The 27,559-nt window shown below is 35.4% G+C and overlaps 1 protein-coding gene and 1 long non-coding RNA gene across 4 annotated transcripts in view; one reads left to right on the forward strand and one right to left on the reverse strand.

The window, feature by feature from the left end:
* Window positions 1-27,559, reverse strand: part of Pard3b (par-3 family cell polarity regulator beta) — a 993,253-nt gene that overhangs the window by 787,736 nt on the left and 177,958 nt on the right. The gene's annotated exons all lie outside the window — the stretch shown is intronic.
* LOC125350371 lies at window positions 3,885-15,436 on the forward strand. The gene is made up of 3 exons (XR_007210727.1): window positions 3,885-3,895; window positions 13,036-13,040; window positions 15,201-15,436. It is a non-coding gene; the product is annotated as an uncharacterized LOC125350371 (long non-coding RNA).

Genomic DNA, 27,559 nt, shown 5'->3' on the forward strand with positions numbered 1-27,559 from the left:
ATTGAAAAGAGACATTTCACAAAATAGTCCAAAGCTAGCACATAAACTTCTGATAGAATACTATTTATGCAGTCTATCTCATTTCCTAATGGCTTATATATCAGGCTTTTCAAATTAGAATTTAACAATTTAACCATTTTATAAAACTTTAACCACTGGATTTAAATTTCCCAACAAAATCATCTCCTACTATTACAATTAATATCTGAGAAACTCAGATTTGCTGTAATCCAGAAATTCATATGTGATATACATTTTGGTTGAGAAGAGAAAGATATGTGCCAAATCTGAGGATATGCTTTAGCATTCTTGAATCTCTAAAGACATTTCCTTGAAATATTTCCTTCTAAAATGTTACTGTAAATTAAAAGACTTGCTGATCATTGAAAGTACACAGAAAAATGGAGTTCTTTACTAGTACAATGAGGTACTGTTTTTATTCTTACTCACAAGTGTAAATAACTAAAGACTGATAATAAAATAGAAAAAAGAAGATGGAGAACCTGTTGGGTGAATTCTGGCTATGGGTGGATTGTTTTACACGTACAACATGACAAATGGTAAATGTGTTCTAGTAGGGCCTGTGAAAAACCATGCTTTAGTATTTCCTGGGGTCTCAACTAAAGAGTTTTTCCTAAGAGGTGATCCTAAGAGACAAGAAATTAAAAAGTAAGGTGAACAAAGTTGAAGCATTAGTGAGAAGGAACACTGCAGATGGGCACAATTGTTAGTAAATGGGGCTTTTAAATAACCAGAACTTGCTGAACCAAACTACCCTGTAAGTCACCATCCTGCCCTTGAATATCTAGCTGAAAATGTGAATTTTATGTTTGCTTAAATTCAGTTATCTTTTCAATCTTTATTTTGTTCTAAACAATTACATCAACTACTATGTGTCAAAAATGGATATGGGAGGATATTGGAAATTCATAAGGGCCAAATAAAGGTTTCCTGTCCTCCTAGAACTTACATTCTTTTAAGAAGAAAAAAATGATCATACATATAACACAGTCTGGAATCAGTGCAATAACATTATTAATTAATTAATTAATAGGTAAAAGGGAGTGAGGCCTTTGGCACCATGACATAAAAAAAGGGACGGCTTGGGAGCATGTGAAAAAAGGGCCTTGCAGCACAGGGCAGCAGCCTGGGAAACTACAAGTTCAAGACACAGCCATTTAAACTAGCTAATGTGGCCAGACTCAAGATGTGAAAAATGAGGCTGGGACACAGGTAGGGGCCATGTTATGGTGCTATGCTAAGTACTTTCAATTCTCCTGTGAAGCCAACAGTCAGTGATCCTGTGGAGGATGTGCTAGTCTGATTTATATTTTTAAGGGATGGAAAAAGTGGGGGAAAGGGGAGGCAGTCAGGGTAAATGTAGAAGTAGAGAGAATGTTCAGGGGGATAGAGCCCTGGCCCAAAAGAGAGAGGAGAGACCTTGGTACTTGCTTACATGAAAGTCATGTGCTACATGCTTACTAGCATTAATAATTCAAAAAGTTATTTTTAAATATATCATTGATAATTTTATCCATATCAAATTTTCCAAATTCTCCCAGAGATAGTGGCAAAATTACTGATTATACCTGTGTGTGTGTGTGTGTGTGTATGTGTGTGTGCGTGTAAAATAAAACAAATGGCGTCCCTTCATGAAGGATCTTCAGTATAGCAGGAAATTGAGAAGGAACACAAAAGCTGGTTTTGAACAGATTAAATATAAAGATATATTTTTTCAAATACTCCAAACTACTCTATCTAGCACACATTCATTTCATTTATTATTCACATTTTATAGAGTTAGCTGTAACACATGTTGTTTTGTATAAGCCATACAAACTACAAACATTTCTATTTGTTGCACTTCAATGGGAAGAATCATAAATTCACTTGTAGCTTTTATAAGATTTAATATTACTATAATTATATTGAAACAATAAGGTTTCTATGACTTACATTTATTTTTTCTATTATTTGTCCTAAACTGTATTTGTCTCTGCTTTCTTAAAAATGTGCTTACCAACTGTTCCCTTACAAAAATGCAAACTATAAACTGTAATTGACTGAGAAGTGAACTTGCTGAAAAAGAAAACACGACACAATTCTGGTAAAACCATTGCTCTTAAAAAAATCACAAGCAGGCTGGGGATATAGCCTAGTGGCAAGAGTGCCTGCCTCGGATACACGAGGCCCTAGGTTCGATTCCCCATCACCACATATACAGAAAACGGCCAGAAGCGGCGCTGTGGCTCAAGTGGCAGAGTGCTAGCCTTGAGGGGGAAGAAGCCAGGGACAGTGCTCAGGCCCTGAGTCCAAGGCCCAGGATTGGCCAAAAAAAAAAAAAAAAAAAAATCACAAGCAGTTAATTACACTTTAGATCTTAACAGTTAGGAATCATCCATAGTCATGCTTGTCTATGAATTATACTTTTCCCCAAACACTGACTTTCCATCTTTCCTAGGACTAAGCAAACTGGTTACTGTGGTTACAAGGCTTGATCTACAGAATAAGAAAATCTTAACTCTTTCAGTACTGATTCTATTTCTAAAGGTAAATACAACTGACTTTATACTTCATGAGATGTCATTATATGGGTGAACATCTCATTGGTAAAACTCAGTTATATATAAACAATTGTAACATGACTGTTATTTAATATAATGATTCTAAGATACTTTAGGACTTGCTTGCTCTCCATATTTTAATATGAACTTGATAGGAAAAAAGTCATCTTCACTAATTTCACTAGTTAAGCAAATACAAGATAAAGTAAGTATGAATAATCAAAAGGAAGTCTTGAGATTTGAAAATACTGGCTATTTTATAAGAGGATCAAATACAGAAAAGGGCTGATGCATAAAATTCTTTTTGCCTTTCTACCACACTAAAATTACATGTCTTAGCCAATGTGCACATACTATCTTATGCAGTCAATAGACTTTTAAAGTCGTACACTAAAAGTCATACACATGAAATACTGCAGTTCTTATTCACAAGCATCAGTGACATAAAAATGCAGCAAAGTATAATCATAAAAACCCAGAGCTGTGAATATGAGAGTATTTTTAAAGACATCAGAAAAAGTGCATCTTTAAATCAAGCACAACAATTTTAAATAGCTCCATGGCAAATAGTAATTAACCATTAGAACATAGTATTGTACATCACAGTTCTCAAATTATTCTCCAAGGGCCAGAACATCCTGACAGCAAGGCCAGTAAACCATCTCTAGTTTTCTGTGGGCATCACACCTCATCAGCTGTGATGCAGATGGCTCCCAGTCATTCGAGTGCTACCAACACCCGCTCACACACAGACACACTCCAACTGAGGAACTCAAGACAAAAGACGAAAAATGGAACCCATTTTGAAATGGACTGGGGAAAAAAAATCTATAAATTACTGTAATTACTTTAATAGCCATTGCAGAAAGGATACTAACAAAGGCCTGGTTTCTTCATGCACGCACACACGCCTGTTCTGATCCTTAAGAGGGTCCAGGCTATTCTTATCGACAATTCTTACCTAAAGCCAGCGATTTGCTAAACAATGAGCCTAATTTATATCATTTCAATTCTGTTCTGATTGGACATTTTTTTTTCTTTTTCCCAAGAAAAAACATGACAATCTGCAAGTTATTTGTTAGGAAACGCAGAGCTGGGGCTTCTGTTTGCCAAAATTGCACAAGAGATTAAAAATATTCTAAACATCTCTTGGTCAGTGGCAAAACAAGTATAGAGACCTCTGACGAAGAGATAAGTGCCTGTTTGTCAGTTGTGAATGCATGTGCAGGTGAAGGATGGGAAAATTACCAGAAGAAAGTGTGGTACAAACTGGTTTTCATGTGTTCTAGGGGTATGAGTGGGTGCAAACACTAAACCTGTTTATTTAAAAAGTCAAGGAAGTACATATGACTAGTAAAAAAAACAACACGGCATACTGGTCCTTGAACTCAAGGTCTTTGTGTTGCTCCTTAGATTTTTTGCTCAAGGCCGGCACAGAGTACCACTTGAGCCATACCTTGACTCCACCCTTCTGCTGGTTAATTCGCGGCAAAACTCCAGTCCAGGTTGCCTTCAAACTACAATCCTCAAATCTCAGCCTCCTTAGTAGGCAGGATTAGCGGTGTGAGCCACTGGATCCATATTTACTTTCAATAGTATAAATTACCAAAAACTATGGAGGAAGAGTTAAGTTGTTTCAAGCCAGTGACCACAGTTGCTTTACAATGAGCAAATGTATATTCTATGGGGCTTTTATACTTTATGTACCTCTTTCATATTTGAATATTCCATAATGAGGAGCTATTCCTCTTATCACACTACTAAATTTTTGTCAATGTTGGAATTGATACTTGGTTTTGAACTGGTGGCTTTGCACTTGCTGGTAGGCACTCATAATGCTTAAGCAATGCCCACAGCCTTTGTGTTACATTAGTTGTTTTGCAGGAAAGGTCTGAGGATTCTGCCTATATAAGATGAAATTTTCAATAATTTTGTGCCTGTGTGGCCTTGAACTGAAATCATCCTGATTTCTCCCTTCTCAGTAGTTGGGATTACAGACATGAGCCGCAACATCCAGTATCTCAAGCACTTAAATTATTTTAAGCAAATACGTGTTAAGTGGTATTAAAAAAACTTAAAATAATGAACAAGAGGGAAGTTTCTGGGAGTTATTGGAAGCTATTGATCAGTTACAGAACTTTTACTTCATTCACTGTCTTACTTTTACCTCTTCCACTATTGTAACAAACTATTCCTAGATAGCTCTTGCTAGAAATAACATAAAATAAAATATACGGGGCTATGCAATAAATCAAAGCATATTAAGATATCAAGTTTGAGAGGAAAGAAAACTACAAACATATTAGCAAAGAGTAGGATTTTACAGTTCATTCATTGGCAAAACATGCTGACTAGTACAGGAAGCCATTAATATTAACTACTTCCTTCATGACCATTTGATGGCTACAGCAATCTGCACTAGCTAGACAAGTTCAACAGACTCTAAATTGCTTAAATTATACTTGGTTTCTTACTCCTGCACATCAAGTACCACTAAATATTTCAACTGTCCTTGTCAAGTGTCTTCTAAGGCAATGTCTACAGGTGTTAGGAAGATTCAGGGCCATTTCTTCCATTATTAGTTTGTAGCCTAAGGGCACCTGACAAATGCTCAACTTCCATTTCCCACAGCCCCTTAAACAAAGGGAAATTAAATTGAGTTTCTTTGAAATGATTTTTTATTACCTTGCAATAGGAGAAAAAATGGAAACGAATCAAAAGAGGCTCTTCTGAAGAAATAATACAACTGAAGTATTTGGGAAATGATGAAAGCCTTGATCCATATGTAAAAGCTTATTTGCTTTACACACAGAAAGTACACATATACAGGGTCATAGTCACATAGCTGAGAAAAGATTAGGCTAAAACCAGGACTCAGATTTCTTCAGTCCAAAAAAAACCACAAAACAAAACAAAACAAAAAAACACCATGCAAGTTCCAGTGCTTTTTCTTGATAAGATTCAAAAGGCTAATATTCTAATTCTAGGAGCAGAGAATGTTCTACAAGGTGCCTTAGAAATGATAAATCTTTACCCCCAGATCTTCTGGTTGAGAAGGTCTTGTTTAGGGTTTAGGATTGATCTTTCAGTAAGTTCCCAAATGACTCTGATGCTGCTCCTGCACTTTCCCACATGATGGAGGCTTGGTGCCCAGCTGGTGAGCCCAGTCAGTGAAAGGTGTCTAGATTATGAGGGTTTTGATATATCCTCTGATGAATTCATGATCTGATAGCATTAGGAGATGGTGAGAGGTAGCACAGATCACTGGAGACCTGCCTTGTCCCAGGTCCCTTATTATCTCTGTGCTTTGGTAGTGGCTATAAGGTGAACATCTCTGTTTCACTATGCTTTCTCCCCCATGACGCTCTGCCTCACTACAGGCCATAAGCAAAATGAACCAATGACCAAGAAAACCAGGAACCAAAATAAAGATGTCCCCTATCAAGTTTCTCTCAGGTTTATGTTACTATGATGAAAAAGTGCATTTCTTAATATATATGCTGTACAAAATTATCCCTCAAAGTCCACTGGAACAGTAACTAGAATTACATAGAATACATCAATTCTTCTTAGGTAGGTTAAAGGAGTTTGCCAGTAATTCAAGTGGCTCTAGGATCCAAGCAGGTAATATAAACAAGTGACATAAGCCATTATTACTTGACAGAAAATGAAGGAAACAATAATAGATGCAGAATGCTTGTTTTGTTCAAAAATACCATAAACAAATTAAGATTTTCACACAGACACACCCATACAGACACAACACACACACACACACACACACACACACACACACACACATCTGCATGTCAAATTTAGTCTAAACATTAAAAAGTTGTGCTAATCAAGAACTAAGACATATTATCTTTTCACAGTAAAAATGCACAGATACTGAAAATGTTACTTGGCATGGTATTTGTTATTACATATTTTCATCAGGCCCAAGAGAACCAATGCTTAAACTGGGGTAGTAACCACCAAAACATTCTCCAAAAAAGAACCCCCCCCAAAACAGAAACCACCAAAAAGCAGAAGTGGAGTTGTGACTCAAGTGGTAGAGTACCAGAACAAAAACTCAAGAACAATGCCCAGGCCCTGAGGAAAAGTCCCAGTAATGGTGTAGTACAAGTACCCGTGCACATGTGTGCGCACACACACTCACAGACACACACACCTCATCAAAAACAAATACAGCAACCAAAGTACATTACATAAAAAGCGAACTATGTAACTAGAGAGTAGGTAGGGAGAAAAAATATTGGGGGAGAATGGTGGAAGTAGTAACACAGATCCCAAATCTTTATACTCATGACTTACGAATTGTAACTTATTTGTACAGCTATTAAATAATAATAATAATAAAAATAAGTGTACAAAGTCTTATAATCATTCCAAGTCAATTTTACTGCTTCTAAGACTCATGTTCTCCAGTTCAGTGGAAATCACTTAATTGGAAGAAAGCAGCACCTGTATTTTGGACAATTGTCACTCTTTGCTAATCTATCCTGAACCAATCTACATAGGCAAATTTGTCTGCACCCCTGAATCAAAAGAATAGAAACCAAGCAGATTTGATCAGCATATGGTAGCTTGAAGTAAGATACTTTTTGCCCTTCATTTGGCTACATCAGATTTAGCTGGTCAGAATACCAATATTGAAAGATAGCTTGAGATGTAAAATGTCCCAATAGACAGGTGGAACTATGGGATTAACATCAGGAAGGAATTCTACATCCATGCTATAGTGTTGCCGGGTGTAAGAGACAACCATCTTTGCAGGAAAACAGTGTCAATAAAGAAAGACAGGTAAGTCCTCCAATCAGAATACTAATGAAGGCATACCGAATCTAACCAGTAAAAATGGGAGAAAGAGGCTCAAAGCCAGTGTCTCATGCCTATAATCCTAGCTACACAGGAATTTGAGAAATGAGGATCATGTCAGCTGGTGGCTGACACCTGTAATCCTAGGTACTCACAGCTAAGATCTGAGGAGGGAAGGAGGGAGGGAGAGACAGAGACAGAGATAGGGTCTTTGCCTAACTGAAGACATCAAAAGAAACTAACTGAAACTCTTACTCCCATATTCTCCTAATTGTTATCATATATATATATATATACACACATAAGTACATAAGTATATACACACACATAGATTATCATTTTCCTAATTCAGTACCAATATTTACCTACACATCAGTCAAGACTTTTTAAAATTAACTTCTGCCTTAACTATAAAACTGTTTTCTAGAGTTTCCAAAAATTCATTTGAGCAAGTTTTAGAAAATCCTTATTATTACTGCATTATTTCCTCTGTGTGTATGCTAGCCATAGGGCTTGAAATTAGGGCCTAGGTGCTGTCACTGAGCTTTTTGGCGCAAGGCTAGAATTTTAACACTTGAGCTACAACTCTGCTTCAGCATTTTGGTAGTTAATTGGAGATAAGAGCAGGTTGGCTAGGAACCACAATCCGCAGATTTTACCTGCCTGAGTAGCTAGGATTATAGGTATGAGAACACCATCACCTGAAAAAAAAAACTTTATTATTTAAATTTTTTTATTATTTTATTTTTTATTTTTGGCCAGTCCTGGGCCTTGGACTCAGGGCCTAAGCACTGTCCCTGGCTTCTTCCCGCTCAAGGCTAGCACTCTGCCACTTGAGCCACAGCGCCGCTTCTGGCCGTTTTCTGTATATGTGGTGCTGGGGAATCGAACCTAGGGCCTCGGGTATACGGAGGCAGGCACTCTTGCCACTAGGCTATATCCCCAGCCCTATTATTTAATTTTTGAAGCATTGTCTGGTTGAAAAATAAAGAAAATGGCCAATTCAATGACAAGATGATAAACTTTCTTCACCATGAAAGACTATGCCAACATTCATCCCAAGTACAGAATAAACAAGTTCTTTTTGGAACTGAAAGTCCAATGTACTTAGGTCTGAAAACACCTGGACAATGTAAGCAAAACACATTATAAAGCCAGGCACCTCATGCCTATAATCCTAGTTCCAGGAGCTGAGACATGAGGATTGTGGTTCAACGCCAGCCTGAAAGGAAAGTGTGTCAGAGTCTTCTCTCCAATTAACCACTAGAAAACCAGAAATGGCACTGTGGCTCAAGAGTGCTAGCCTGGAGCTGAAGAGTTCAGGGACAATGCCCAGGCCCAGAGTTCAAGCCCCATGACTGACAAAAAAAAAAAAAGTGTGACTATGTCACATTGCTAAATTTATGTTTAAATATTATAAAATTTAAGACATAGCTTATACTAATTCACTTGTCAGATAAATTCAAATTTGAAATAGTCTTTCTTTGTGTTTTTTTGAGAGTTTAATGTTCACCATTACAATTTTATTTATTTATTTATTTATTTATTTATTTATTTATTTATTTATTTATTTTGCACCAGTCCTGGGCCTTGGATTCAGTGCCTGAGTACTGCCCTGGCTTCTTTTTCCTGAAGGCTAGCACTCTACCACCAGAGCCACAGCGCCACTTCTGGCCGTTTTCTATATAAGTGGTGCTGGGGAACCGAACCTAGGGTTTCATGTATATGAGGCAAGCACTCTTGCCACTAGGCCTCATTCCCAGCACGAAGGAAACATTTCTTAAGATGAATATTAAAAACAAGATAAGCTTTCAGGTTCTCAAGCCTCATAGATTTTTTAAAAAATGAGGTACTACATCTAAGCAATGATACAGTAAATGAAAACTTAATGGTAAGACAGGACATTTTAAAGAAGCTATACATATATGTACACATATGTATAAATATATGTATATAAAATATATATACATGTATAAATTCACACATATCCTTTATAGTTCTTATGTAAAAATGTGTGTATCTAATATTAAAGAAAACATAGATGTGAATTATACAAACAAGAAGACACAGCCAGTCCATAACCTGCCACACGATTGAATTCTCTTCTTTGAATATAATTTCTTAGAATGATACACACCCCGAAGGGTTGGTTCTGAGACAGTATGAATACTTGCCATTTTCATCTTGGTTTTTGTTTTTTTTTTAACCAGTCCCGGGGCTTGGACTCAGGGCCTGAGCACTGTCCCTGGCTTCTTTTTGCTCAAGGCTAACACTCTGCCACTTGAGCCACAGCGCCCCTTTTTGCCATTTTCTATATATATGGTGCTGAGGAATAGAACAGGGCTTCATGTATACATGTAGCGCTACACTGGTTGTGGGGGAAACTCGGCTCTGTGCTCTACTCCCGCCGGCAGGAGGGAAGAGCATATCACAGTTGAGACTAAGCTGAGATGGGGTAGAGCCGTTGAAACCACCCATCCCAAGCCCCCCTTACGTTTAAGAGCAGACACTAGACACGGAGATATCGGGGAGCCATCTGATGGACTACCAACTTCCGTTTATCTTGGGGGTGGGCAACTACATTTAAAGCAACCCTGTTGGCAGGAAGGAGAGGGACTTGGGGCAGCTAGCTGGACGTTAGCGATTGGCTGATCTGGGCTGTCCATCATAGTGATGTCACAGAACTTCCCGCAGAGGCGGAGACCACAATCCCCCCAGGACTAGTCCCCGGGGCCATTAGGAGACACGTGCTCACAGATGGAGGGCGGGGGAGGTTCCAGACCTGGGGAGAAGGTAGGAGTGACTAACAGCCAGCAGTCCCAGGTCTTAAAGGTATAGCCATCCCCGACATATATGAGGCAAGCACTCCTTGCCACTAGGCCATATTCCCAGTATACTTGCCATTTTCTTCAATTTAGGTGGCTTTAACTTGGTGGCAACTGTTTCAGGAGGGAGACCAAGTAATACAATTTTGAGTGGTCAAAAGGATAATTATTAATGTATCATAGTATTCTACATTTCGTTCTTATTTTTTGTTGCTGGAACATCATAAAGCTAGCCAAGAGTCATAGATGATCAAAGAGTATGTAGATGATTTGACTAACATTCAATCACAGGAAAGCTATTACTGGATATGCAATAACTGTGGACTTGAGAGTAGGTTTGCTTCCTAGCTCTGGCTCCAAGAAGACTTGTCATCTTAGTCAAGTTACTTAATCTATTGAAGGCTTACTTTTATCAGCCATAAAGTATGAATATAATACTTCAAGGACTCAAGATTAAATATAGGAAAAATCTCCAAAGGCTTTAGTGAAATAATATATTATAAAAGGTAGTTAATAAATTTGGTATCTACTCAGAGACACTACAACAGGTAAAACAAAATTCCCTTAAAGAGAAGTACTTCTCATTATAAAGAAGGTAACTGGACACACCTTCAGTTTCATTATTCCATTTAAAAAATATAACTTCACTTCCACTGATGATGGATAAAGCACATTTTATAAGGGAGAGACATTTTATAGCACAACCCTCTTTCATCCATTAAAAGTAAATAATCCCCAAGTAATATACCCTAATACAATAAATATTCTTTATTCCTTATAGAACAAAGCAATTTCCACAGTTTCCATCATTCTCAAAAACTGGCAAGATATTTTAGAGAGAGATTGGTTTAATAATGAACTAGGAAAATTGTACTTGCCTAAAGTAAAAGATTCCAAAAAAGTTGGAACTTCCTTATTAAATAAAACAGTTTCAATATCTTAAAAGAAAAATGACGGAGGCCAGAAATATAATGTGATTCATAAAATCATGATTTTTTAATCACAATACAATAAAATAGTACCCCATGCCAGTTTTTCATTTTATAAACTATAATTCCTTCTGAATTTTCTAAATATTCTACTATATATCAACTGTATTCATGACTCATTTACTCTATTATTTGTGTAAAAGAGGAAATCACCACAAAAATCAATACAAAGATGCTTTTGTTCACAGTTTGAAACTGAAATATTAATTACAGGTTTATAGGTTCTTCATATTACTTATCCAAATACAATTTTATGTAATCATGTAATATGACCCACCCCACTTAGGTAAAAAGTGCCATGAAAACATCCTTTCTAGCATTTCACTAAATGTCATAGTATATGTAAGGTCTAATACAGATTATTGGGCTTCTTTCCTTTCTGCATTCAGTCTGTTTTCAAAGTAGCATTTTGGAGTATTTTTATTACACTTGAAATGGGTAACTGCATGACAAAAGTTGAATTTGTCTAATTTCTTCTGAAATTCTGTAGTTTACTATTATAATTGTAGGTAATCTTTTATGTGAATAATACTACCAACACCTATAGAGGCTGAGTGGATTAAAGAGATTATTGGATAGGTCATAAGAGATAATAAAAGCCTAAAATAGTAAAATAATAAAAAATAAAATCTAGATAAATCCAGTAGAGATTAGGATGTAGGAAACGGGTCTTCTTACAAAGGATTGGGAAGTAAAATTAGTGACATTTCTTTATAGGCATTTTTAATAGCATTTCTTTTTTTTTTTTTTTTTTTTTTTTTTTTTTGCCAATCCTGGGCCTTGGACTCAGGGCCTGAGCACTGTCCCTGGCTTCTTTTTGCTCAAGGCTAGCACTCTGCCACTTGAGTCACAGCACCACTTCTGTATATGTGGTGCAGGGGAATCGAACCCAGGGCTTCATGTATATGAGGCAAGCGCTCTTGCCACTAGGCTATATCCCCAGCCCAATGGCATTTCTTTATAGGCATTTTAGAACAGCTATCTAAATTTAAGAGTAAAAACTATATGACCTAGCAATTTTCCTGATAATAATTAATTCTGTTTAGATGAATATGTTACCATAGCTGTTAAACTTAAAGAATGCTAGTGTTATCAACAGGTGATCATTTAAACAATTTGTTATAACCATATCATGAAACAGCATTACATTTTTTGGTATGAGATATACAAGTTACATCACAGATTTTTAAGGTTCAACTGGTGCTTAATCTCATTACTGAATATCCTAAAATAAGCTACATACCTAAAAATTTCCTGAAAAAAATAGAAGGTACTAAAAATTTGGTCTTTGGAATGGAATTCTGGGTGAAAATTTGAAAAAATATTCCCTCTCTTTTGGTATTAATTTACCAAGTATATGCACATATGTATGCAAATGAAAAAAATTAAAGTTTTGACCAGAAGGACAGGAAAATCTTATATATATAAATTTTTTCTTTGTACACATGTGTACTTCTCATGTGTAATCCCAGCATTTGGGAAGCTGAAGCAAGAGATGACAAATTTGATGCCTGTAAAGACTATACAGATTTCGAAGACAGCCTGGGCAACATAGACAAACCCTGTCTTATAAAAACAAAAGAATAATATTTTTTTAAACTGGAGAGAAACTAAGAAGAAATATGTCAACATTATATTGACAGAAAATCAGTTGAGAAACTACTGTCATGAAAAATCATTTGGAAAATGTTTCAAGGAGAAATAATAATCAAAATAATAATAAAAAAACCCTGCCTTATAGCTTAGATATTGGTAAGATATTCTCTACTATAACACAGAAATAGAGGAAGATTTTGGAATTTAGAGTTCTAGACATAAGATAACAAGCCTACATAGAACAGGTACAGGAACATCAGACAAGGAGAACTTAAAATTCAAGAAATATATATCCATAAGACACACCACAGGATAGTCTAAGAAAATACTAAATTATTGTAGAGAAATAAGTAGAGGAAAATCAGATGGAGGTGTTGAGGGAAAAGCATTCTTGGAGCAACTATAACCTGAGAGGCCCAATAAAAAAATCACAAGAATGCCATGCTAATCCCTTATTCATTATACATTTCAGCAAGCATTTTATCTCTAAAAGTGATGCCAAGAAAAGACATGCCTGTCCTCCCCATCAAAGGCAGCAGAAACTCACACCTACAACAGTGATATTCAACCTTGACTACATGTTGGAATCATGCCAACAAACCTTAAAATGCATTTCTGCTTAGGGAGGCCCCTAGTAATCTAAACTTCATTGGCTGATATGTGATACAATTTGCAGTATGGCATCTATCTGAATTTTCCATCAGCTCCACCCTTAGTAATTCTAATGTACAGCCAAAGTTCAAAGGTACTGCTTTAACATATGATTTGCACATTTACAAAGTTATTCCAGTATCATGGTGTAAGTTTGTCCCAGCATTCTAGATACCACGTATCACCAGAAGCATGGTTATTTTGATCAGAATCTTCCTTCTTCCCTCATAAAGATAGTTGCATTGATGAAGCTCAAAGAAATCTGCCATGTTTTTATATAAGGCACTTGTATATTGACTATGGGCTTGGCCATCTGTGGGGACTAAGGAACTCTAATGATGTAGTACTTATGCTTGAGTGTTGAGTGCTTGTCACTTGGAACACCTTGGCACCCAGTTGTCACCATGTTTTAAAAGTCAGTCTAGCGAGAAAGAAAAGTTAGTTGGAGGGAGTCTAGAGAAAGAGGAACCACAGAGAGAAAACTCAAGAGACTTCAGCTAGGTTAGGTTGAATGGAGGTAGAGCAATCTGACTGAAACCATGTGATTCAAAGAAGCAACCTTGGTTCTCATCTTAAGCTGCTGTGTTTTGTTTGCTTCTCAACGGTTAACAAAAACTTCTCATACATGCCATCTTTATATTGAATCCTTACACAGCATCTAGGGCCAGCACCATTCTCTAAAATTTTACATGCCCAAATCTGATTTTCCTGAATTCATCAAATTGTTCTTCTTGCATCCTCCTCATCTTCTCCTGGCTAGACCAACAGCTCTTCTCTCCATTAAGGGCTGTGTAGATTCATTAGCAAGTATGTGCAACATTCTGACATTATCCACTTGTTAAACAGAAAAGTCACCAGGAGTTTAAAGAGAACTTAAAAGCTTTTAAGTGGACACAGGCTTCCTGCCATTGAAAGAGGATTTTCTGTTTGCAATTGTTCACTAAGGTACCTTCAGCTGACACAAGCTAAAGATTGGGTACCAAAGCCATTAGGTTTATTTTATTATTCCATTTCGCAAAAATTAAAAATTCCATTTTCACCATCATCAGACAAAGAGAATGATATCAAGTGTTCTGTGGCTTTTGGGGGTGGATACTTAGAGCAAATATAGTCCTGAGAATTAAAGACAAATTTCTCGATTATGTCTCCTCTCGGTGGAAAAAAAACCTATGATATTTAAAGTTTGGCTGACCATTTCTTTCAGTATCAAGAAGTATATTTTCATATTTTGCTATATCTCCTTATCTAAAAGAAAAATCATCAAGTAATGAGAAGGAAACAGTTTCTGGTAATGACCATTTATTATGATTCAGAATTCTTCAAAATCTCTTCTGATTCTCCATATCAAATACTGAGGTAATTCAGCCATGAGTGGAGAAGCTACTGGAGACATTAAGCATCATAAAGAAACACCAAGGAACAATCCATTTGAAATAATATAAATAAATGAAGCAGCCTCCCATGAAGAAACCCTTTTATCTCATCTTTCAGATACACTCATGTGAGCCCTCACCACTGGACAGCCAACTGGTATGGACTCCTGCTTTACAGGGTAAAAGGCAGTATTGTATTTCTTTGTCCAATTCAAGGATTACAAGTCCATCCTTCTGACTTTCATTACTTCATTCCTTCCTGAATCATAACCAAGAGCTACATAATTAACCATTAACTTTCCTTACAGGAAATCTGAAGATGGACAAATACTTGGGAAAACTGTTTTTCAAAGCAATGATGCCATTGTTATTTTTTTTAAGTTATACTCTTAATAAACTGTAATCCTTCCTGTTAAGTCTTAGTCAAAATTCTCAAGACAACAGCTCCATTTTCCTACAGCACAGAGATGAAAGTGATAAATGGTGCTAAAAGGCATCAACCATTTTCTCTCACTAACATGTAGCCCCTACAAAGGCAAGGGCTTTTTTTACCCTTTGCTCACTGAAATATTTCTAGTCTGTGGAATAATTCTTGACATGGGTTAAACCTTGAAAAAATATTTTTTAAAAAAAGAATGAACACCTCCGGGGGGTGGGGGGGAAGGGAAAGGGGGAGGCGGGAGGGGGATATGAGAGACAAGGTAACAAACAGTACAAGAAATGTATCCAATGCCTAATGTATGAAACTGTAACCTCTCTGTATATCAGTTAGATAATAAAAATTTGGAAAAAAAAAAGAATGAATGTGTGTATTTCATGTATTCTAAGACATAATTCAGATACATGTTATTTTGCATCAGTGGGAAATAATATTCAACAGTGATTAGTTTTACACATGGCCACTAACATGTGGCATGCCATTTAAAAAAAAGTGTCATTTAACAATGGAGTTTGCTAGCATATTAATCTGCTTCCCTGCTACACACATTTATCATTGGTATTTGGGATAGATGATAGTCCTCTTAGTAGCAGTGTGACTTCTGTCACACCAAAGACTGAAATACTGTATCATGCCTCAAGAGTCTCAATGTCCCTTTAGGGTGAAGAAAAAGATCATCAATTTCACATAGGAAATGCTTACTTTGAAAGTTTCATAACAGGTGATTTGGGTCAATATATCACCAATCAAGAAACATCTGAGAGCTACTATTTATTTTCCAGACTTGTCATTGATATGTTTCCTTATTCAACAGTTTCTGTTAAATTAGGACACTAGCAGAATAGGATCCACCAACTTCTATTCGTTTAAGTTCAGTACCTGAGCTGGAGTTGTGAGGCTCATATGTTAATTCTAGTTTTGCCATTTAATTAATTACTTTAGAGACATCAATCCATTTCTGTGTGCACAGGAATTAAAATAACACAATAGTAATGACAGAAATTGAATGTTAAAACATGTAAATCACATGCAAACAGTATAAAATGTTTTGGCAAATAATCTGTATCTTAAATGAGAAAACTGAAGAATCTAGACTTTAAAATTCTTTTTATAGATAGAGGCTAGTTGTTTTGTAGTACTCTTTAATCCTCAATAAAACCATCACTTTGACTAATAATATATCTCTCCATCTAAACAGCATGTTTTACATACTACTTTGAAGCTCAGATCATACATAGTTAAATTCTGATCAACAAGATCATCAAAGGTCAAGTGTTACTGTGCAATTTTTACTGAGAGGGAAATGTTAGACCCTTCCCTCCTATTCTTCTCCTGGCAAGAATCCAAAACAAGATGGTTTCAATAGCAATCTTATACCATGAGGAAGAAACAACCTACTAAGACTGATACTACTGAAGCCAAACCAGGGTAGGTCTCAACCAGTTGACTTTATAAAAAATTCCATCTAATGCTAGTCAGTGCTATCCTAGGGTTTTTAGTTATTTGCATCCAAACCTGTTCCTGACTATTATTAAAAACACAGAAGTCTTTCTATGAAAATACTAATTTCTAAAGAACAATTTCAACAATAGTTAAACTTTATATAGAATGTATTAGTACATGTCAGATTGAATTTTAAATTTTTAACATTTAAAGTACTTATCTTCAATTAGCATTATGAAATAGGAAGTATTGCTGTACCTGGTTTATAGAAGAACTGAGGCATGAAGAGGTTAAGTGACTCGCTCAAAATCACATGACTGTTGAGAAATAGGGCCTAGATTTTGGCCCAAGAAAACTCATCTTTGATTTCCCTTTGTGGGCACTGGTGCCTTTTATAGATATTCATAATCACAAGTACGAGATTGCATTTCTAATTTGTAGAATTCATTCAAACCATGTTGTCTCAATATTCTTTTGATCCTCATCATCCATACCACATATACAAGTCCATGGACCTATTACTAATCTTTCAAGTCACCTTTTCCCTTAAAAGAAGTGAAAGCAACTTATAGCACTTTTGTTTCTCATCGGCTATCTTCACTGTCAGAATCCTAAAAGGGAAGTAGAAGGTTGAAATCACTTTATAGGTGACTGCATGTACTCACACTCTGCCCCTGCTGGCTGAGGCATAATATTAGGCCATGCATAGCAGCAGACTTAACTACCGCTCATAGTATATAGGACACAGTTCCACTTGTATGTAGATATTGCTTACTGTGTTCAATGCCCAACGTAAAATTCCAACAATACAGAGCCATAATCACTCTTGATGGACAGGTTTCTTCCAGGAACAATTACTTAATACTACACACCATCTAATTCTGAATAAAGCATTTTATTATATGTAGCTTTTTGGCAATAGAATCAAGGTGGTTAGACTGGAATGGAGTCTTAGGATCCATTTAACCAATCTTTTCTTATCTGACAGATGAGACAGTTAAAGCATATTTTACTTATGCTAACTAAATATCACAGTTGAGAGTTCTGTGCAATTATCAGTCACAGACTTAGGGATTTTTTTTTGTTTTTATTTTGTTTTACCTTTACGACATCACACTTCCACAACTCCAAATAACACAGGGGCCAAAACAGAATTGGATTTTGTTTTTGCTTTTGTGATGGTACTGAGGCTGAAATTCAGAACCTGGGTGCTGTTCCTTAGACCTTCCACTCAAGGCTGATCTGGTACTCTACCACTTCAGCTACAACTCCACTTCCAGTATTTCAGTCATCAATTGGAGACAAAGTCTCACAGACTTTCCTGCCAAGTGTCTGGCCTCAAAGATCCACAGATCTCAGCCTCCTGAGTAGCTTTCAGCCATAAGCCTATAGTGCCCAGCTCAGAATTAGGATTTTTTCTAATAACTATGTAGAATAGAATCTGCAGCTATAAGGGTCACAGAAGTTTGGTGGTCTATGAGTCATTCATAATACCATATATTAGGATGAATATCTAAACATCTTTGGGGGGTCACCTAACTATCATATGGAAGATATTATTTTTAAATACATTATTCCCAAGCCTACAAAATCATAAGCAATGAAATCATGACTAGTCATATCTTTTGTAGAAGTTTCCCCTTTAAAGCAGACTTAAAGAGCTCTTTTAATGATGATTTACACTTGAACTAAAATGCAAGCAGGTAAGCCAATGGTACAAGTGTTGGCTAGTACTGTTTTAAATTTTCTGTATAGGTTTTGGCTCTAGGACAAGACTTACAGTTTTATCTGATGTTACCTAGAAAATATAACAAGAGTTACAAAACTATATAATTTTCAAAGTTACACATCTAACATGCAGGCAGAAACTTGCATATTGCTTTTCAAACTGGTGTAACAAAATGTGCTGATTATATAAAATTAGCCTTTATAATGCACTGTGGAAGGTCTGAGTTGCTTCACAGAACTGGCTTTGTTTACGTTTATGTCTCAGAAAAACTCACACCATAACTAAAATCCTAAAGATGAAAACTGCATGCAAAAGGTAATGGTAAAGATGTTAATAGGAAGCAAATTGTTTTGTATAAATTAGAGACATTTCTAAAGGCGTGACAGAGATTTATGGATTGAGAGTATAAAATTGGAAATTTAGGGATGAAAGATAATGGGGTTCAACTTAAGAAATCAAATTATTATTTGTTCCTAGACTTGAATTGGAAAAATTATACATTGAGAACATTAAGAGCAGCATTCCAACACAAAAACTGCCTGTTGGTCCAGAGTTGACTTGTGCTTAAAAGCATTGGATCTAACTCTAAAATCCACAAAAAGCATATTTGTTCCTGAATATATAATAATAGCACATTTTTAAATTGTCATATGATGGATACTGTAAAAGATCCTGGAATGTGGTCATTACTTTCCTCAAAAAGTTTAAATTCTTGGAGGAGGAGGTAACAAACAGTACAAGAAATGTGCCCAAGGCCTAAGGTATGAAACTGTAACCTCTCTGTACATCACTTTGACAATAAATAAGAAAAAAAATTTAAATTCCAAAGTACACATTTCTGACTATAACATGTTTCTGTCATGATAAATACAGAGTGAGATACATTGGATTTGGATTAGCAACCTGAGTACATAACCATTGATATCACAGACCTGATGGAAAATATGTATATTAAGTATATCTCATTTACAGAATAATTACATGTGCTTTTGATCAGGTGAGGTAAAAAAATAACAATTTTTTTAATTAAAAGAGATATCCAAAATGTTAAATATCTGCATTCACATCACATAGCTCAGGTGAAACAAGCAAAAAAGCTCTTAGCCCTGTATCGTGGTCAGTTGAGTTTCTCCTACCCTAAATTTTGTTCAAATATGCCCCAAAGCCAATGGTTATCCCCTAATCAAAGGAAAAAATGAGTGTGATTAATTTAAGTGAAGATATGAAAACGACAGATTTGTTGACAGGCAGCATGAATGAGTGTAGCTGAAGTAGAACAGCATAATGGGAAAAGCACAGCCAGCATCCATAGTACAGCAGTACACTCCAGGCATCCTGGGCATTTGTTGTTCAGAGGTGCTCTCCGTGCAACCATGTACTCAGGACACCAAGTGTCAACTTTAGGGAAATACTGCTCCACAAGATGATCCTATAGCTCCTCTCTAATTTAGTATTTGATTGTAAGTTCCTAATTACACATCTTCAGGAAGGTCATTGAGAAACTTTATTTGCTGGTGTGTAAACAAAGTAGACACACTTTCTTTTTGCAAGCTATATCCCCTGACATGCTCAACTGTCAGCAACTTTAGCCAGCTGCTAGATTTTACTCAACTCATAATTGGCCAACTAGGCAAGTGTCAATTTGAAGGCTTCAAATTATAGATACTTTGGAAACAGACTGAGGAAGATAAGGCAGAAGTTCCACTGAAAGAGTAAAACTTTCCACTTGGGGGCAAAAGCCGGAAATCCTGGTCAGACTGGAAGAAATTCTGGGGTTACTTCCTGACAACAAGCAGAACAGATATTCTTCATTTTGGCCAAAAAGGTAGTATTTCCTTTCAGATTAAATTTAAGAGTGCCTCCCATTATAAACTTTTTCATTGCCATTGGGTAAAACCTAAAGCTTTCTCAACTTTTCCAAAGAAGAAGTATTTTTAAATTTTTTCTTAAAGAAAGAAACCACAAATTATTTATACTTCAACACTATCAAAACTGGGTGTGGCTCTGCCTGCTTCCCTTAACATTCAATCATCCCAAATTTTGCAAAAGTGGTTGGGGAGACCCCAAATATAGCAATTCAGACCAAGAAAATGAACCGACTTTTTATTACCTTTCAGAAAGTTGTTTCAGTATCAATTCCTTCCTTTATGATTCTCTTCTACTTCTTGCTGACAGGTGGTTGCAGTTTTTAATAAAACTCACAGGATGACAGAAAAGAATGAATATTAACTTTCCACAGGCATACAATATAACCTTGTTTTTATGTAAAATTCAACCTTCAAAAAATGGTATGAGCTGTCTCAATACACAAAGCATTTGCATATGGTCAAACTGTAAATTAAGGGTGCTGTATAATATTTTTTGATGTACTGTCTTTGAAAGAAATACTCGTTAAAATTTTTAACCAGGTTCAGTTATTATACAAGAACTAGTTTCCCACTTAATAAATAGTTTTAATGAAAGTTGACCAAAACAGTTCAGCTACAAACACTTTTAATGAAGACGTAATAGTATTTATCTACCTTCAAGAAAGCAAATTACTAACCATATTTCCCCCTTAGATGGCACTATACATATTTTTAAAAAAATATGCTAAATGAACTATTTCTTTGGAATCCCATCTTGAACATCATTTTCCAACTCTCCACTTTACATAAGGATGCCTGGACTTCCAGAGGATGCACACAAAAAAAAAACAAACCCAAACAACTTTAGTTCTTGAGAAGTAGCAAATTCCCATTAAATCTTGTGTCATTTGAGTAAAAACATTGACATAGGAAACTATTTCCAAGCAATATCTATTAGCTCTTATTCATTTATCATAGTTGAGCTCTACTTTGAAAAACAGTTCCATATCAAAGCTCTCTTTCTTTCACACATTTCAACCCAATTAGAGACAAGACAGATGAGTGTTAACATGGCAGTTAATTTTAGAAAATATATGCAAAAAAGCCAAATGTTTTTTAATTACTTTAATATTTTCCACATGTAGAATTTTATCTTATTAGGCATTAAAAACAATGTCTAAAAAAGAAAAATTAGAGCCATAACAGCATTCCATATGAGGTGATCAGCTGGATACAAAATAATATTTATGTTCCTGAAACAGCTTCTATCACTGCCATCTATTTGTGTAGAAAGTATTCTGTGAGCATCTTCTCAAGTACACGTACTGTTACTATGTTGATATGCGAGTTGCTTATAGTTGCTCAGGTTTTCTTCTAAACTAAAGAAAAATATAGTTGGGGACTCCACTGTCTTTTACTTATAGTAATTTTATTTTTAGAACTGAGAAAAACCAGCAAGCCACAATACTGAGCCATTAATTCTCCATTCATCCATGTGTTTTTGAGAGGAAGAGCTCTTCCCTATTGAAATACCTTAAAAATGAAAAAAGTTATGTATAGCATTTCTTAGATATAAATGTGTGTAAAAGAGTTGGGCCGCTAAAATTATTGTTCTAAACCCAAAGCTTCACATGGAAGGTCCCTTGAAATTTAGAGGATGAAGACAGTAAAGTGAGACATCCACTTCAAAATCATTAGAAACTATGGTTTTCAAATATTGAAACTAATTTTAAAATTTCCCAGTTTTTATTCAAATAAAATGACCCTGGGTGAAGTTGCCCATTTGAAAATAGAGATTAGAATCTTTTCACTTTTACACTTTAGATAATATCAGATCAATTTGAGACATAAAAAAGTCCCTATAAAATCACAGAATTTCAATAGAACTGTGACTTTGATACAGCTTATATAATTCTTACTTTGGATGTGATCAGTGATAAGAGGTTGGCTTAGGTAAACAAAATTTTAAGTATGCAAATAATTAAGTTTGATGGACATGAAACATCCAAATTGAATTAAAAGTCCTATCAAATGTATCTTAGGATCCAAATTTTGTCATTAGTTGCTAATGAGAATAAAAAATAAAGAATTTTTTGAAAAATCAATCTAATGTGTTCTGTTTTAGATTGTCAGCATTAATATTTCCAAATCATTATCCATTTCATTTCATAGTATGTCTTTGAAGCCGTGGTTCTCAAAGTGTGAGTCCTGACCAGAAGCCATTAGAGTCACTTGAGAACCTAGAAATATAGTTCCTAGGTTGTACTGCAAACAGATTGAATCAAATATCAAAATGTCTATCCTTCTTCTCTACACACTGCATTTTCTGGTACCCAAAGAATGTCTTCATCCCTAATCCAGAACAGTGAACATTTGAAGTCTGTTGAAGAAATACAATAGTTCACTCTAAATCTCAGGGCCCCACCCCCACCCCAACCATGAAAATCTTCTGCATTGACACTTTCCAGACATCTTCATTCAGTTGTCATCTAACTCTTGGCCAATCTGTTTTTTAATGGCATCTTGACAGCTTTGCCTACTCTCAGATACTTCTTTAATTTTATCTAAACATGTTTTCCTAAGCCTTACAGCACTAATTTTTACTTTGCTTATACAGAAAGCAGAATGGGTAACAATATATGGGAGAATTTAATGACTACACAGTGCTAGCCTCTAGGGTCAGAAATATCTCCGTCTACATTCCATTTCCAATTAAATAATTTGGAAAAATTACTGACTCAAACTTTCTTCTTGGGCAAAGTGGAAATGATACCCTTGCAATAGTATTATAATGATTAGCAGTAACATACATATGGAAATTGCTAATGGGACCTGGCACCAAACAGGAGATCCTCAAAACAGCCATTATCTTCAACATCTATGTGAGTTCCTTGAAGAGTCCCACCATGAATGTTCCTTTGTCTCTTCAAATAGGTTAATATAAACATAAATGACCATATACTGTATGTACGCTAACATCACTCAGGTTTATTGCCAACATTAACAGTCTAGAATTATGGCTTACTTGCTCTGCCTCTCCATCACTGAATGGGAATTTAGAATATTGAAAACTTCAAGTTCTTGGAAGGCAACTTATTCTTCAATGCATTGACCTTTTCTATCTTCATTTCTTTCCTTCTCAGAATGACTCCCAAAATAAAACACCTACATGTACTTTCTCAATTCTCAACTACCTTTCATTCAACTCTTTTCCCTCTGTCCTTTTGTTGCACATGACTGAGCAGTCTCACATGGAATTAATCACTTTCTAATTTTATTATGCAAGAAAAAATGTCAAATTTGGGGGGGGCAATGAGTTATAGTATCTCTTGATCTAGAACTTAAGTTTCCACCTTCAATCATAAAACTTAAAAAGTCCTTTATACATGGTTTTATTCCATACATCACCCCAACCTTTGTCATTTCCTGCTAGCTTCCTATCCAATCCTATGACTATTGGCTAGAATTCTTATCTAACACTGAGAAATTAAATCTCTCATCTCTTTAAATTCTGACACATAGTCATGTTGATACAGTCTGGACTCAGACTGCTCAAAACCAAGAACTATTTCTTAGTGGCCTTGGACCTTTTTTCTCTACATAGTTTCTTGGATCTAGCTTCAGTCATTAAATCCTGTAATTTTTTAAACATACTGTTCTTTCAGCTGTTTCCTCCCTAGGTTCTCATTCCACACTGATTAAAAACATTGACTTGTCTTTCCTAGTCAAGAGGGAAAAAAGAACTTTCAGCTCTAAACTGGTAATTAATTAGGAAAGCATGACACAAAGACACAAAGTTTAAAATTTTTTAATCATTAAAACCATAAATTTTTGCTCTACTTTTCTTGCTTGCATTGACCTTGCTTGATCCACAGTAGATAAATTTTGCACTGGAACAGTTACTGAGGGCCTGTCCAATGTTTCACAATGACCACCCACCATCAGAGGAAGTGGGCATGGTCCCAACTGAGTCTATATAAGCCAATCTTCTTGTAGAAAGATGGCCCAATTCAGTGGAGCCCCATCGTAACAAAAGAGAAAACAAAACAAACAAAAAAAAATAGAATAAGGAACAGAATCTAGCTTCTTAATAGTTTTGATTTCCCTTTGTGAAGATCTAGATTTATGATTGCCAGCTATTGGCTTCCATTAAACATTCTGAAATCAGGATTTGCTCAAAACAGTCCTAGTTGTCACTACAACCAACCAGAGTCAAAACACATCTGAGTTGAAGGAAAGACTTCCCATTGTTACCCCACCCACAGCATTCCTTCTGAAGTGTCTGCAGTAGCCAGTGGCTGAACGGTATCAAAGGGGGTAATGCAGAAGTGGTCTGAGATCACATTGCTAGACAGATCTGTGAGAAGTAAATAAGAGTGAGAGTTTCAGGGAAAACAACTTGAGAGGCCTTTCAGTAACTGTGAGGAGAAGACACGATGACAAGTCAGAAGATCCAAATGAGTCAGCAATTAAAAGCAGCCAGTAAAGTTCTTGCCTTTTTTTTTAAATAACACAATAGTGTTGTAGAATACAACACATTACTTCTGCTTCCATGAACCTCTGATATGAAAGCTTACCAGAAAAGGCCACAGTATACAGCTTTCTAACAGGTCATTTTTCAAGATATGTAAATGCACTCTCCCCTAGTTTAGAGCTTATTGTAAATCTTTCCTATTTGAAATTAAGTGAAACACTTAAGGCAAAGAACCATAAAATAAAGATCAACTTAAAAATCTATATGCAATTAAGAATTTTTTTAAGTGAGCTCTATATTTAAGAACAAAAATATAATGCAAAACAGTCCAAACAGAACAGTGGCAAAAATCATCTAATCTTATCAAGCAAACTCCTTTCTAACTGAAATAGTTATGTCAGAAAACCTCATGCTAAAATAACAAAGCTAAAATTCATTCATTTAACACAATTTTAGTGAGTGAGTTATATATAATGTGGTAATATATACCCAAACTGAAAATAACACTTAAAATACATTAAAACTATGAAAAAATTATTATCCTCTCTCCCCAAAAATTAATCAGCAAATAAATTAGAAACCGAATTAAGGTATTCCAAACCAGTACAAAACAGGGAGTATGGGTTTACAACAGGACCAAAGCATTTAAGTTAGATGATAGATAGATAGATAGATAGATAGATAGATAGATAGATAGATAGATAGACAGATAGATAGATAGATAGATGAAACAGACAGATGAAATAGATGAGATAGGTAGATAGATGAGATAGATAGATAGATAGATAGATAGATAGATAGATAGATAGATAGATAGATAGATAGATTGATAGATAGACAGATGAAACAGACAGATGAAATAGATGAGATAGGTAGATAGATGAGATAGATAGATAAGATATATGTTTGTAAATGAAAAATAATGTAAGTAAAAAGTTTTATTTGTTGAAATAATATTCCTGGGCTAATGCTATAAAAACACCACCATTATACTTAATACACAGAATTAACATAACTATATTCCACTATTACATTTCAAGGGCATATTGGAGAGAATATACTTTCATAATCAAGCTATTATAAGTGAGTAATCATCAAGAAAGTTATCTTGCTTTAGTCTAAAAGTAAATTTATGTGCAATAGGAGACTAATGGTTCAGAAAAGAGGTTGGATACCTCTAAAGCCAGATGGCATATACATGCACTAATTACATCATGTCTGCCAAGGGCCAGGATCCACATGTAAAAACTGTAATATTAAATACTAACATCATAGAAACAAGGAGGCTATATTTTCCATAAGGTAGTAGATATGGAAGGTCAATCTAGAGGTAGGTTTTTCTTCCCAAATTAGTAAGAACAGACATAATTTTAACAACTTAAAATCATTGAGAGAATACTATACAGTTTAATCAAGTTACTTTAATTACGTTAATCAAATTACTATAAGCCAAATTAATTTTGAACTAAGAATGCATGCTTTGAAGTGAGGATAATTACTGCAGGTGGTTGCTGTAACATATATCTATTGGTTTGAGGTCAGTCATGATTTGGATGGATAGTATACCAGTTTTCTCAAGTCCATCATTAAAGACAGGAATAAACATAAACTGATCTAGTTTTAGGTAATAAGAAAAAAAATCATCCCCTCTCCTATGGGATAGCCAGATTTAGGGCAAAAATAATCTGATTTTCTAAAACCAATGATTTTATCTTTCTTTTTCCCTGTCTTTCATATCATTATTTCAGCACTACTTTCTACCTTCTTAATTTCAAAAGTTGTCATCTGTGAAATTCTAAGCATTCATCAATGATGATACAGGTACATAGCAAAATCTGCTACATTTAATTATGTTGCAATCTCCTTAAAGTTAAAAAACATGCATTATTCAAATTGACACCAATTATTTTGAAATGAAGTAAAAATGCTACTTAGCTATGGATAATATATGTATGTTATAGTTTTCTATCCATCCAAGAGGCTCAATTTTATGATTTAAAAGTCATCATTGCTTTTACTTTGCAGATGAAACCATAACTTAGAACATCTGCATGCACTTTAAGATAGCTTTATAAAATGTCAACTATCAAACATGGAAAATAATGTTAGAATATGTTGCATTTAAAAATGTGATGTAGTAATTTTAGATTAACATTTCAATTGCACCAAGAGTCTTGGTCTGCCACATATGAAATTGGAGTAATCTGAGGTCACCATGTAAGAAAGAAGCCCAAGACACATGGGAGACCACCTCTAGGTGTTGTGATCATCTGAACCCAGCCTGTGAGCTCTTACTCATCTAGACAGACTTGAGAATAAAGAAGTCTCTGAAAGTTTTACATCCTGGTCTTTGGAGTCACCTCTGGTGACTGGAACCTTCCTAGCGGAGGCTACTGATATCATGAGGTAAAAATAAGGCATCCTTGCCATACTCACTTTGAATTCCTGAAACACAGAATATAGAAGATAATAAAATGGGTTTTGTTCTGTTTTGTTTTACATCAGGGCTGAGTTGGCTTCTTGATAGGAATAGATTACTGAAGCTAGCTAGCAATAATGGTATGGCTGGATCTTATTTGATTTAGAGTAATTTGGAAAGAAATGTGGCATGCACATAAAGAGAATTAAATTTCAGGAAATATGTTTGAAATTATCACAGAGAAGTAATAATTCTTTGCATTACTTCTAGACATCATTGGATATGTACTTAAAAATGTTCTTATTTCCATAAACATTAGGTCTACAAAATAGAGTTGTGTTTCCTGCTTCATAGAAAGCAAATGCCTGTCTTCTTAAATAGCAGTGAAG

The sequence above is a fragment of the Perognathus longimembris genome, chromosome 4, assembly GCF_023159225.1.
Source record: "Perognathus longimembris pacificus isolate PPM17 chromosome 4, ASM2315922v1, whole genome shotgun sequence".
Lineage (NCBI taxonomy): Eukaryota > Metazoa > Chordata > Mammalia > Rodentia > Heteromyidae > Perognathus > Perognathus longimembris.